This window comes from Sinohyriopsis cumingii, chromosome 12 (genome assembly GCF_028554795.1).
Source record: "Sinohyriopsis cumingii isolate HCF-2022 chromosome 12, ASM2855479v2, whole genome shotgun sequence".
Taxonomy (NCBI): domain Eukaryota; kingdom Metazoa; phylum Mollusca; class Bivalvia; order Unionida; family Unionidae; genus Sinohyriopsis; species Sinohyriopsis cumingii.
In genome coordinates, this window is record NC_142972.1 from 33,044,921 (window position 1) to 33,059,862 (window position 14,942).

At 38.8% G+C, this 14,942-nt stretch overlaps 1 protein-coding gene across 1 annotated transcript in view; it reads left to right on the plus strand.

Moving 5' to 3' along the window:
- Nucleotides 1–11,843: 11,843 nt before the first annotated feature.
- LOC149786217 (uncharacterized) overlaps nt 11,844–14,942 on the plus strand; it is an 80,789-nt gene continuing 77,690 nt past the window's right edge. The window contains exon 1 of the mRNA XM_089975906.1: nt 11,844–11,942. The gene's annotated coding sequence lies outside the window, so the exon portion shown is untranslated. The remainder of the gene's footprint in view (nt 11,943–14,942) is intronic.

Here is a 14,942-nt window from a genome sequence, read left to right on the forward strand (position 1 = left end):
CCTCAGTGACGCTGGCGGCAGTTGAGTATCTTCGGGGACTATCTGTAATTCTTCTCTGGTAAATCCGCGTTGTGGCGCTAACGAATCTAGGATATAAATTGCCGGTCTTCCTGATGACCTTGTTACGGCAGATATTTTGTGCGTTGTGACACTCCAGATTGGGTCAGTTGCTCTTTTTCTTCCTCCTTCGGCCTCGCCTTCTTTATATAAATATCTAACTGTGACGCTACCTAGTACAGGCTGAATTGTGGAATCTCGCTTCAAAGGTATATTCGATTTTGTAATTGCAATTGCAGGCTTCATTGATATTGTTCGAGTCGTCTCGTTATTTAGCGCGCTGATCACATGAGGCAATCTTGATACCCAATCGTGAGATCGATTATCCTGAATAAATTCACGCGCGTATTGGTATCCGAATAATCGTTCTGCGAGAGTTTTGTTGAATCTTTCGACGATAGCTTGATTGCGATGAACTCCTACAATACCGCGACGGATTTTAACGTTATTCTTTTTCATCAATGAAGTAACCGCGCCAAGAAATTCTCGACCTGGATCAACCTGGAGAAGATTTGGCCATGTTAATGGGGATCGGAAATAAATTTCGTTAAATGCCTTAGCAATTTCCGTTGCTGTTTTATTCGATAATGGCTCTGCTTCTTTGTACCTGCTAGCGATATCGACAATAGTCAGAACGTACTTGTATGTGACTCCGTCGACGGTATCGTGAGGAAGAAACATCAGATCCGCTTGGTGGACCTCATTGGGGACGCTGACGGTAAAACTCGCGTATGGTATTTTTTTAGGTGGAGGGAGATATATTTGCCAAATTGCCTGTTTTGATAGCCACGATTCAGCGATGGATTGTTTTACCGATGCGACTTTGGCGAGTTTGGCAATTGCTGATTTTCCTCGCCAGAATCCTCGCGGAGAATAATATATATCTTCCATATTATTTACCAGCGCCGAATACTAATTTGCCTTTCATCGCGCCTTTTACCAGCCAGGTTGCCAATTTTTCTTGGAAACTTTTATTAGGAATCGCGTCTAATGCGTGAATTAGCTTGATATCAGCAAGATGCCTCTGTTGTAAATCTTCGCTGCGATATGCGAGGTCGTGGTAGTAACAAGCTTCATCGATGGCGTTTACCGGATTTTCGCCTTGCTTTGGTTGGTTATTATCGTCGAGTCTGATATCGAGTCTCGTTCCGGGTCCACAATAATTATACCCTGGTAGATGCTTCTCTCCGGGATATTTTGCCCAGGGTAACCCAGGTAGATTTGTCAAGGAGGCTGCGATATCTCCTCCGGTTCTTCTAGTTTTTTTTTTTACGAATCTGAACTTGAGCGTCTTACAAACTTCGCATTCTCCTGCAATTGCGTTCCTGTTATTGCGTGTGACGATTTCGGTTGGATTTATCGTAGCTGTGTGAGTGCGACACTTAACACAATATAGATCCATATATTTTATTAACATGAATGTAATTGATTTTTCAGCCACGAAACGACGCGAACAAGTGAAGCATCATGCGGCATTACCGAATTCGATTAGAATGATAATCATTGGTCCATCGGGATCTGGTAAAACGCAATTGTTATTAAATTTGATAATGAGATGGCTGAAATGGGATAAATTGTACTTGGTTGCACCATCCGTTGACGATCAGCGTTGCTATCAAGTTTTAAAAGAATTTAGCGACAATACCGATGAGGGCACAATCGAATTCATCACGGATATCAACGAGGCTCCATCCGTGGATAATTTGGACGGTGATACTAATAATCTTGTTGTATTCGATGATGTTATGCTGGAAAAGCAAACTAACCCGGCCAGAATATTTTCGCGTGGCAGACACAAGAACACCGATGTTATTTACGTAACACAGAGATATACGCAGATTCCAAAGGTGATCAGGGACAATTGCAACATTTTATCTGTGTTCAATGGCGTAGATACACACACGCTGAGAAATATCCATCAGACCTGGTGCAACGGTGACATGGATATGAATAAATTTAAAAATTTGTTCAGCCGCGCTCAGTCAACGCCGCATGGTTTCATCACGATAAATCTTCATGATCCACGAAGTCGGTATCGCATTGGTCTTGATCAAATTTATTCATGAGAATGCAGCCCCGCGTTGCAACAAAATACAATAACCAAAATAATTTATCCCGACAATTTATTTTCCTGTCTCGGATGCTATATTTATTGACACACTCGGCGTGACCACACGATGCACCCGGTCTGAAATGCATGAAAATTAGCTTCCGTGGAAGGCTTTATTTTTGGATTCCGAGGCTTCTACGGAGAAAGTTCGCGTAGGAAGGTTTATTTTGCTTGGAAAAAATGGTCTGTTCACCTTCCCTGCTGCTTCCACATAAATCCGCTACACAAGCCTTATTACAAGTTGTGGATCCAATCATCAACCATTTGCAACTATTCTTTGCTTGAGTCATTGTATATTACAAACTAAAGTTTAATTTAAATATATATTTGCCTGAATTATATGATGGCGGAGTTTACAAGATTATCTGCCGAGTGGCCTAAAGCGCTCTTCGTTACGGATCACTGCCATCTCACCTCTGTCTGCGTGGGTTCGAGTCTATGAATCCGCCAAGGTGGGTATGTAAGAAAGCTTGCCAGTAGCTTCTCGTGGGTCGGTGGTTCTTCTCGGGGTTTTCCTGGGTTCTTCCTCCACCATTAATACTGGCCGCCATGCATAGCCTATCATGTGCTGAAAATGGCGTTAAACTCCAGAATAACAACAACAACAACAACAACAAGATTATCTGCAACCAAACAATCACAAGCTACATTCGATCTTGACTGAATAACCCCTGGCCCCCAACACAAAGGGCTGAAACCAAGCACCCATCCCGGTATGTATTAGTTGACGTTAAACTGGGATAGACTAATTGTATCCGTATTGCTAAGAAGGAGTTTAGAGATAATGCAATGCAGGTCTGGTCAACATTCAGAGTAAAACACGACAATATTTTAAGCAATGTCAGCAATGCTACCATGAATGACCAACGAGCAAGGATAATCATTATCTATCCTTGGATGCTAGTCTCAGAATAAAATGTATTGTTTCCGCGATCGACGCTAACGTAGACAATGACGTAACCTGGATTATCCGTGAAAAACAAGACCCTGTTCGTGAATCACGAAACCACGTAAGTGCCAGCACGGTGTGTGTTTCCGTCCCAGGGTTGATTCTGGGTGTGTGTGCTAAAATGGATCCCGTGTATGTTGTGCTGTCCTTATTTAAAATTGTATATACTACATGCATTATGCCGTCCTTAATTAAAATTGTACATACTACATTTACTGTGTCGTCCTTAGTATTAAGGATTACTGTAAATATATCTTCCTGAGCCTGCTAGACTGTCATATGGCAATCTAGGGTTTCACATGGAAATTGTGCCGTCGTTACTGTAAATACTACATGTACTGTGCCGTCCTTACTGTAAATATATCTTCTTGAGCCTGCTGAATTTCATATGGCAATCTAGGGTTTCATGAGAGATTTGCCGTCCTCTATTAAACACGCCCTCTTGAGCCTGCTAGACTGTTGTTTGAGAATCTGGGCGCTCATATGGGGTTGTGTTTCGTACCCGTTGAGCCTGCTAGAATGTCATATTGCAATCTAGGGGTTCATGGGAGATTGTGCCGTCCTTAGTGTAAAAAAAACCCACCCTAAGAATTAAGATTTATGTACTGTGACGTCCTTATTGTAAATATATTTCCCTGAGCCTGCTAGACTGTTGTTCGACAATCTAGGGGTTCATGGGAGACTCTGTCGTCCTCGGTGTAAAAAACACCCTTCTGGACTTGCTAAAATGTCATGTGGCAATTTAGAAGTTCACATAAGTATGTGAAATATTTTTCTTTTAAACGTATATTTAGTATGTAATGAATTATGAAAATATCAATGATATTGTTTCTGATGGCATAAATATATCTGATGAACTAAATCCTGAAAAATTTCTGAATTTAAAACATTACAAGAACGTAAATATGAAGATGAATACACGCTACTATCGCAATACAAGTTCGTAAAACAAATCCAAACGGCGATGTTTCAATCGCTGGCTACAGTAAAAGAAAATAATGGTGACATTTTGTACTCGTGCACGTGGATATCTTTTTCGCGATAATATTAAAATCCCCAGCAATTGTTGCTGATGATGAAACATATCGGTGCTACTGCTGCTGTTAATGGTGTTAGTGCTGATAACACCACACCGGTGGACGCAACGAGTGTGGATGAAGAGTACACTGCAACATCGATGCCAACTACACGTATTCGGTGTTTTTTTAGTTTCGTTGTATACTTGTCAACGATGATTTTTAGTTCTGTTTGCCATTCACGTACTTGATCATATCTAAATTTTTGAAAGTCCATTATATTTTACACAGTAACCAATTGACGCGTTTCAGCAACAAATTCCAGACACCACCATTAAGACGTTGGGGTTTATTTCTTATCAGCTGCTTCCAGTATGAATGTCTCTTCGTCGTTGCTATTTAACACAATAGACACAACCCTGGAAAACTTATCGGTTGAATGCCGCCAGGGATATGTGGTGTATGTACTAAATTTCGGAGCGCCGAACACAGACAGCCTGTACACGCCAGTGACTTCCGCGGTATGTTTGATTGTATTAGTTTGCTGTGACCATGTTGAGAATCCCGAAGACACCGTGTATACTGTATTGATGATCTGTTTGTGAGGAATTTTAATCAGATTAATATTGTTAACGATATTAGGAATTCCACTTACGACATCTTTCAGTGTTTTTCTTTAATCGTTTCAATGCTCCTCTTGACATCAGAGAGTTTCACGTCAGCGGTCAACGGGGTACCAAAGAAATCATCTGCGATTTCATTAAGTTTTCTAAAGTTTCTACGGAGATTTGTAAACGTACTCAAGTGAACATCATTCTCGTCCCGCAAAGTGGATAATTTACCATCTACGGTGCTGTAATTAACGTCTACATATTTTATTTTGTTTCGGCATCATCGTCGGATGTTGGATCTCTTATCACTACTATTTTATTTCCGTTCTTGCTAAGTTCACCTGTCATTGTGTTTCAGGTATTCTTCGAACGATTATCAACGCTTCTTGCAATTTCATCTTTGATGGTTATAAACGATATATTTGAGTATCTGATTCTACCGCCGTCAGTAAACACAGGGATGTTATCCGTGGTAGCACCGAAAACTCTATGAATTATATCATTCCATTTGATATTGTTCGTTTTCAAAACGCCCTATTTATCCTGAAAAACAACAACTTCATCTCGGTCAACCCCGGAGAGGTTCATGATATCATCGAGTTCGGTTTTAGTCGCGCAATTTGAGAAATCTATTTCGTCGACCTTTGGTTTTACTCTTAGTAGTATCACCGCGGGATCTTCCGTAAATATCTACCATTATTCGTTTCTTTCTGATCTAAATCAATGATTTCTCAAATTGTTGACTTGTATAACTAGATACGACTTTGTGAGGTGGCAACGATGGCGTCGCTGATACAGCGTCAAGTACAGCAATTGCTTCACGGCCGCATATTGGTGGATGGGCTAGTGTTTGTGTTGGTAGCGTTGAGTAGCAGACTGGCACTCTGTGTCCGACTTTGTACGCAGAGACAAAGTGCATACATTTCTGCGGTGGTGCTAACCCATACAAGTCAAAATAAATAATTCCACGGGGATCAATCGCGTAAGATACCCAATGAGTTCCAGGTCCAGTGCTGTTATCGAGATTAAAAACACCGGTTTCAATATTGTTTGCTCGTTTTGGTAAATGATCTCGCAAAAAAACCCTCTAAATATGTTTATTTTTAGTTGATTAGCTGCATCAAGTAAATCAAAATTTGACATCGGTGAAATTAACGCAGTGTTCCTGGAAGTCTCGGACCCTTTCCCCGATGAGTTCCTGGAAGCCAGCCTTAAGCTCTTTCCCGTTGCCTTTTTTAATGCCATTCCAGCAGCTGTTCCAACAGCACCTAATACGGTTACTTTTGCAACGGATGGTGCGGCTGCGGCTATCAGGCTGGTATTGCTGCGAGAAGTGGGAATATTCCGCCTATCTTGGCGGTATCGCTGATGGCACCAGTGGAAAGTTGTATTTCGGTTTTGCTTTGTCTGGCTTTATCTAGATGTTTAAGTTGACGCGTTGTCAACGACAGTTTATTTTCACCGCCTGTAATTTGATTGTGCTTTAGCGTTATTGTGGTTCCTGTTATTTTAATGACTCGGATTGTAGTTTTTTAATCTGACCAGCAGTCAGACTAACACTAACGTAATGGTAAGGCATTTTATAAAATACCCGTGTTTTCAAATCTTTATATACTTGAAAAACATTACATATTTTCTACTGGTGCGTCAACCACTTTCATTCAGCTACCAGCGCCCTCAAGCAACATTTCCTTTTCGCTGAGTATAACCGTGATTGCTTTGTAATTAACACCAACTGGATTTACTCTAGCTCGGAAGTGTATATCAACAACATATTGTCTGAATAAATTAAGATGCTCCAGTGAAAAGTAATAGATCGGATACAGTGCTGTAAAATCCAACTGTAAGGTTTGTAATCCAGTGTCTATGTTTTGATCACGTCCCATATACGACAGCAATCGATGATACGCGCGCGCAACACACTAATTTTTTCAAAATTCAAGATTATATCTTCGGATGGTTCATGGTGTCCGTTTATTCGTAAAGAAACCTCACTGACTCCAAGGGTGTCAACTATCATGTGACCGCGTTCTTGACTACCCAACCGATTAACATTTTGCAGCGCAACAGATAGGTGTCTTGGTGCAGAAACACCTTGCTGAGTTGCTATTTGCCATGTAAATGCCCCGGTGATACTACTTTGAGTGCTATCCGTGGACGTTGTGTACCATGACAACAGAGATTTACCACCTGTGTCCATGAAAGAAAGTAATCGTTGTTCTTCATTGATTGATGGAGTCATTGTTGGCATCCACAGTGAAAGTTTATGTAGATTTACCTTACCAGCAGCAGCTACGGCTGATCGCCAAATAGCATCATCGTCGTTAGGTTTCTGTACAAGCCCAACTGTGTTTCACTCCAAAGATAACTTTTCTAACATTTCTGCAAAATCCAAAAATATGTGACAACGGAATCGCACATGAAAATCTTCTATCATTACCTCTTAGCACATGTTTACGTGTACCTAATCCAATGTTGTAATTGTTGTTGGTGTTTTGTAGCATTAATAAAGCAGCACAAGGTCTAGGTATCGCTCCAGGTGGTTCTGGGTTGACCGCGGTATCTCGTGGCACTTGTACTTGAAGAAATTGCCTGGGATCAGGATGATTAGAGTTATCTTTGTAAAACACCATCGACGGACTAGCTGATCTTGAATAATCGTCGGAGTATCTTGCTAACCCTACTATTGTCGTGGCAACATCAACATCCTTTTGAATTGTCGCGATGTTTTGTCCATCAATCATGTAGGTGGCGCTGTCAATTAATGCCATAATACCATTATTAACAAAACTAACTGTAACACCCTCGTCGTATGGTGAATTGTCAAGAACATTTGTTACAAGCTCACCTTCTACTTCAATCAAAGCCTCCGAGGGCAGAAAATATCTACATGTATCATGAACCTGCAATTCAGTTCTTCCTTGTGCATTATGTACACGTGGATCGTAAGAATAAAATTGATAATCACGCACGGATTCATCTTTGTGAATTGGTTCATCCATATCGAATGCTGTGTCGGATATGCGTTTGAACATCTTATTGTATTGTCGTTTTTCCAAATGGTTATCGCGCACGTGTACGAAGACCATTTCCTGAAATAAAACTCGTGTTTGTTTCGCCGGCTTCTTGTCTTACCATTTCTACTAGTTTTTGATTTGCGGCCTGATTTATTATTGTTCTGGCACTTGCAGGCCTAACTTCGGTGCTTGGTAATTTTTCTGGTTGTTGCCGAACCACCTTTCGTCGTCGTTGTTGTTGTTGTTGTAGGGTTTTAACGCCATTTTTCAGCACACGATAGGCTATACATGGCGGCCAGTATTAATGGTGGCGAAAGAACCCGGGAAAACCCCGGAAAGAACCACTGACCCACGAGAAGCTACTGGCAAGCTTTCTCACATACCCACATTGGCTGAATCCGAGACTTGAACCCATGCAGACAGAGGTGAGATGGCAGTAATCCGTAACGGACAGCGCTTTAGACCACTCGGCCACTCGGGTCCCCTTCGTCGTCGTATTAATCGTGCTATTCTGTCTTTATTGCCGTGAACGCTTTACAGGCAACGTCGCTGATTCACGAATAACGTCGATGGTTTTCATTGATAATTGTTTTGCGATTGGTGCTGCTTTGGGGGCAATTCTTGTAAATAATCCCCGAACAACATCGCCGAATCCATCCCCGTAATACGAGCTGTAAACGGGTAATCATGAGTTTACTACTCTGACCATCTTGGGGTTGCGGTGACCGTTGTTGTGCATAATGATCTTATTGTTTAGTTATTCGTTTAATCGCTGTGGTATCCATCCACGATTTCATCATTAAGTTCCCGATAAACATTAAAATATCCATGATGCCGCCGCAAAATAATCGTTGACAAATATCAGCTGCTTCATTGATTATTTCCGGATAATTATTTCCAGCTCGTTTTCCTTCTATGAGAACTTCCGATCGTTGCACGTCATCGAGGATATTGTTAGGACAAGCAACAAGACCACTTCCTGTAAAACTAGTGTCAGGTGCATCGTGAAGTTCTTCTTCTTCGGGATAATACATTTCTTCATCAAGCGGAGGTTGAGACTTCGTCTTTTTTTTGTTGTTGTTGTTTTGCTTGTTCACTTCTCATCAGTTCCGAAAATGTCGGACGCCTACCTGTGGGGAGGGGAGGAACTTGAACCTGTTATTGTTCTGCTTGTTTTTATTGTTTTTGTTGTTCTCTTTGTTGTTGTTGTTCTGCTAGTTGTTGTTGTTGTTCTTTATCATATTTGTCTACTCCGGATAAAAATTTTTTTATAACAAAGGTCTTGTTTGTTTATTTGACTAACATTTCGGTTTATCTTAAACAGCCAATCATTCCACGAATCGCAACTTACATTTCTAACGTGTTCGGGTTTTAAAAAACTATTCTCGAAGGATAACGTCCGGCAGCAAAATATCCAAAATTAATTATATCATCACGTTTTTCTGATGGTGTATTTTTTATTGTTATTATACCGGCTTCAGTAGACTTCTATATAAAACTAGTTCCTTTTGCCTTTTTTGATTCTTCAGGCGGAGGCGGACGTTGAGCTGCAGCTATATCAGAACTCGTAAAATCTTTTTTGTTTGTTTAGTTCTTTCTGCTGTTTTTTTCAGTAGCCGCTACGACTTTTTCAGTGACTGCTGTGATAGGCTTAAATAATTGTTCTGTGCCTGTAGCGAATTCAACTTGTGCTTCTTGTCGCGCTTGTAGTTTTCTTTTAACAGAATCAAATAGCGGAATATATTTCTTAATTGCTTCTAGTCGCTCTCGAGCTAATCTAGCTGTGTAACATTCCTGCGCTGGTGGCATTATCTGATTAAATGTTATTTTAATTGATAGCAGCAACGAGGGCGAAGTCTCATACTTGGCATCCAGTCACCGCAATCCTTTTTTTGCGTTGTTTTTTTTTTTTGTTGATTTCCAGGAAAATTTATTTCTGCAATTCGAGGGTGAGTCAATCAATGTCTGTTCGCCCTCTCTGTTGCTAGAGGTTTGTGTTAGGACTGGTCAGCCTGGTGTCAGGATAATGTGACTGGGTGGTACATCATGCTAAATGTCTGCGGCATGATGCCTCAGTGCTAGACATCACTATGAACTGCCGCACTGCAGATATCGTAGCGAAATGACTGAAAAAATGTTAAAGCTACGTAAAAAATCATAATCACACCCACCCATTTTACTCAACTCTTGTATTATAATTCTAATTCCTTTACTTTTATGTTAGAGTCTGATATCGACATAGTGATCGAAACCAAAGCACTTTGGTCCAAAACATTCTTTGCTACGAAGTAATGGACCACAATATTTTTTTTTCTTGCTTCGTTAAGGAAGTTTTTACTTCAGAAAGATCATATTTTCTGGCAAGTTGAGTTAATTCATCTTTTTGAAAAGGTCTAATTGGTCCTGAATAGGACTTGAAAGCAAGACTGTCACTTTTGATGACATTTTAGAAAAAGCTTGTCGATTTCACTAAAGATTTCAAAAACATGGGGATACAATTTTAAAAAAAAAAAATAAAGTTTTCTTAAATATTTTAGCCAAAATTAAAAAAATCCAAGGACGAGGCACCAGTGCTTATGTTACGTGTTTAGGCTCTAATAAACAGTAAGAAAAGAAAGAATGGAAACAACAAGCTTTGAAAAATTTAGCAAATAATTTATTTTCCTGGAAAACCAATGTAAAAATGAAAAGAAAAAAAAGAGAACTTACGGTTTTAAGAAATTATATCCAGAAATAATCCAAGAATAATCCATGAATTAAATTTTAGAAGTCCTAGTAATGAAATGTTCTAATGAATTCAAGTTGAGTCGAGACGAAAAATCCAAAATTGGAGGTGATGATGTATACTGTGGTCAGTATGGTGCTGTAGTGTCTACATGTCTTTGTTTTTCCTCAGACAATAATATTCCAGTGTTTGAATTTCCGAATAAAAATTAAAGAAATGTCTTTGTCCAAGAATTATGTATGTGCACTCAAATATTTCCAGGAAAAAGAAGTAATCTTTAAGACCCCCCCCCCCAATATAACTCCTAACTGGTCACCAAACAAACACTTTTCCAGTGTCCAAAGTTAAAGCCCCCAAACTGAGAAATAGCTCTCTAAACATCACTATTATATCTAACTATTGCGCAGTTTCGGAAAACTCATAATTGCGAAATAGATATGTTTACAATCTAACGTCACGTGCGATTTTCGCGAAGTTTTCCTTTGTGGACACTTCCGTGCTCCTATGATAATAAGAATAACCTTTTGAGCCAATCATATTTCGGCGTTGACGTTAGTGCCGCCTATTTTGAAAATAGAGATGCATGTATACGATGTGTTGTGCAGTGAAGAAGACAATGTATAATACTTGCATGGAACAGGATTCCTAAGGTTGACTCGAGTTAATGTTAAGTAAAAAACTTACTTTTGCATCTACCGCTGTTCTGTACTTCAAGAAGGGATGCACCATAGAGTTGAAAACATTGTCCATATCGCTCTTGTCACCGGTTTTCAGATGAGCACGGAAGTGTCCACAAAGGAAAACTTCGCGAAAATCGCACGTTTCGGAGCCCGTAACTTCAGTTTGGTACAACGCAGAAAAGTCAATTATGGCTTGATGGATAGAAAAATATCTCAGAAGTAAAACAAGCCATATAGTATAGTCGCGTGCCTTTAAAGACGGAAATAGCAGAAGGAAATCGAGGGTCATGGGTGGAGCGAAGTATTTGGAAGTTTCGTACCTTCTCTCTTATATATTATGATAGAGAGGGTCCTATGTCAGAACGGGTCATGGGGGTAATCTAAGGTATTTTTGTCACTCTGTATGATTGTTTTCCTTTAGATTATTATTTTTTTCTTAACATCAAGCTCGCGTCGAGCACCTGTGGCCGAACCAACAAGGGTTGCAATGTGATTTTTGTGATTCATGGACTGTCGTAAATACACTGAGTGACAATCGCTAAATACTACTTATTAGCAAGTGTGATGAACCTTTTTTGTAATTTTAACTATGTCAGTATTCTACCAGTTTTTACACTTTTGAGGGTCGATGACTTTTTCTTTGTTTGTTGCAACAATATCAAGTCAAGTAGTCTTTCCTTACAGATGCAAGACACTTCCGGGTGCAGTTCCAACCAACTTACCAAGGAAGATATAGTTGTTAGTCTTCGTGATACCTCAAAGAAGCACTCCCACAAGGTATGTGGAGAACTCGCCCTGGAAGAACTCGCCCCATCGTATCTGGTGAAGTCGCCCCGATTGGTTGGAGAAGTCATTTCAAAATCTTGTCACCCAAATAACCTTTCTATAATAGAATTGTCATCTTTTACGTGATTCATATTTAAATGAGATCGCTAAAAATAATGATTCCATATATGAGGAATTTGATACTTTCCCTCATATGTACACTGCAGTTCTACATATTACCCAAAACTCATAACAAATCTTGACCATATATTACCTTTACATGATCCAGGATGACCCATTATATCAGGTTGTAATTGATATACTGAAAACCTATCAAAATGTATTGATAGTGTTTTACAACCTTAAATGAAATCACTTCCTTCATACATTAAAGATACAACTATTATCATTAAAACGTTGAAGTCTATTCCACAGCTATCTGATAATTTCAATCCTGTTATCATTAGATGTAACATCACTATATACCAACATTCTGCATGCAGATGGTATTGAAGCATGTAAATATTTTCTTGATAACAATCATAATAGCATACTATCTAGTGAAGATATTTGTAAAATAATAAAACTTATCTTGGAAAATAATTAATTTCAATTTAATAATACGAATTACATACAAATAATGGGTACATCAATGGGTATTAATATGGCTCCATCATACTCTTCCCTTTCATGGGTAAATTAGAAAAGGATGACTTAGGTTATTAGGTTGGAACTCTTTCATATATAAAACTGCAGACATCACATCATGCCTACACCCTCTCTATTTTTCCAAATAAAATGCATCTAATGATGTGAAGAGCAGAGCAAAAGGGAGAGATAACACTTATTTTTTGTTAAGTACAGAAGCGGAGTTGATCAAATGGAAAAGTTGAAAAATTGCAAATTTTATAAATTTAATAAGTTATTAAGTTGAAGAAAAACAACAGTAAATAAAGCCTTAACAACCACATGGCTACATCTCAGAATTACTATATTTGATCCTTGGGGTGACTTCTTTGACCACCATGGGGCAACTTCTCCTGACACCTGGGATGAGTTCTCCCAGGGTGAGTTCTCCATGGGGTGAGTTCTGTGCTATTCCTCCCACAACTTTCCTATTGCCTATCAACATAAATAGTGTAAGATACAAGTTTGCAGAAATTCGCCAAGTTCTAGTTGATGAAATTGTTGATTTCATTGTTATATCGGAAAGAAAACTTAATTCTTCTTCAGGATTGCCATTTCATGTCGATGAATACTCTGTGTTTTAGTTGATAAAACTGTTGATTTCCTTGTTCAGTCAGAAAGCAAACTTCATTCTTCTTTGAGTGACAGTTGTTTTTTCTTTTGTTTTTTTCTTCTTTCTTGTTGACGAGTACAAACTTGAGGAAGGATCATACTGTCAGTGGTGTTGGGAAAATATTTATTCATTCAGATACCCCAGCGCGTATTCTTACAATGCATAACACCTCCGGATATTTGTTTTTTAGGTGACATAAAAGACACAAATATCAGGGGAGACATCTTGCATTGTATGACTTTCTCACTGTGCAGGATGTAAGAACTTAAATCTGAGTACCTGGATCAGATTACCAATGAACCGTATCTGAATAAGATTAAATGATTAAACCATAGCATCTATAAATGAAAAGCTCGATTCGGAAAATCTTGTCTTATCAGTTGCACAGGAATTTGCAAAACCCACCACTATCCCCACCCCCAGTAACTATTATAGAATTTAAAATTAAAAAATTGTATCTGTATTACTTTTATCCTTAATAGACTTGATACTTTGATGAGTTAATGTGTCAGAACAAACATCTTTGCCAATGTATGTTGCCACATTTACATACAAGTTATTGAAGATTGAACATATTTCCCTGGTAATGTTTACAGTTTTTGTGCTTTAAACAATCTTTACTTCACCAACAGAAAGTTTACTAAAAAGATAGGTCCTGATAGCTGGCCAAAAGCTCCTAGATTTAGTATCCTTATTGACAGTACTCTCTGACTCTCTCTCTCTGTCTATATATAGAGAGAGAGAGAGAGAGAGAGAGAGAGGAGTCACACTACCAGGAAAAGTGGGTGACTAAGTTGCCTAAAAAATGTTAACTTCGCCATCTTTTGTTCGAAAACGACTTTGCCCTGTCATTTTTTAGAGGAACATTGAAAGACTGTCCTTTTTGAGATGCACCCTCACCTTGTCCAAGTGAGTTCCAGTGTTATGTTTTTCCTCAAGGCAAAATTTAGGCTTCGAGCCATCAAATAGTTTGTGTTGATATCAATTGCACCGACAAACAAACTCTTGCACATTCACAGGCATGTGTTTGATAGCTGATTGACCATTAACCCTTTCCTAAGTTAGCAACTATTACTGCCCGATTTCTGCAAGTTATCCTTTGATAATAAAAACATACAAACTTGTGTTTCAAAACTTAAACTTTTGCAGTTTGTGTTTTAAGAATAGAATCGGTAACATGAATATTTTATCTGCCATGTGTACATTATTTTCTTCATAAAAATCAGTTTGTAACCGTAAGTGATCCTGTCATGGGGAAATAATGGCAGACATTGCTGAGTCTTGGAAGTACTGTTTTCATAAACCATTGGGCAAATATATTCAGAAAAGTATACAATTCATAGAAAGCAAAGTCTAAATATTATGTTATTGAAGATTTAGCTTTAAGTGCTATGATGTTGGTCAGAATCATATGGGACAATGCTGTGGTGTGGAATTTTAGAGACGCTATAGAGTCAAGGTTGTTTTCTGAGTTCATTCATTTTTGGGAAAATATGAAGAAGAAAAAAAACAACAGCAAAGCAAATACTATTTAATCAATGCCTAGCATTATACCAAGTACGTAGACAAATAATGTAACCTTATATTTGCAATCCTATCAATGGACTGTTGTAACGAAGCTAAAAGTGAAGAAAACCCCTCTCACTAAAAATAGATGCACATGAGAAAAGGGTTTAGTTCATTCATATACTGACTTTAATTCTTCAATGTGT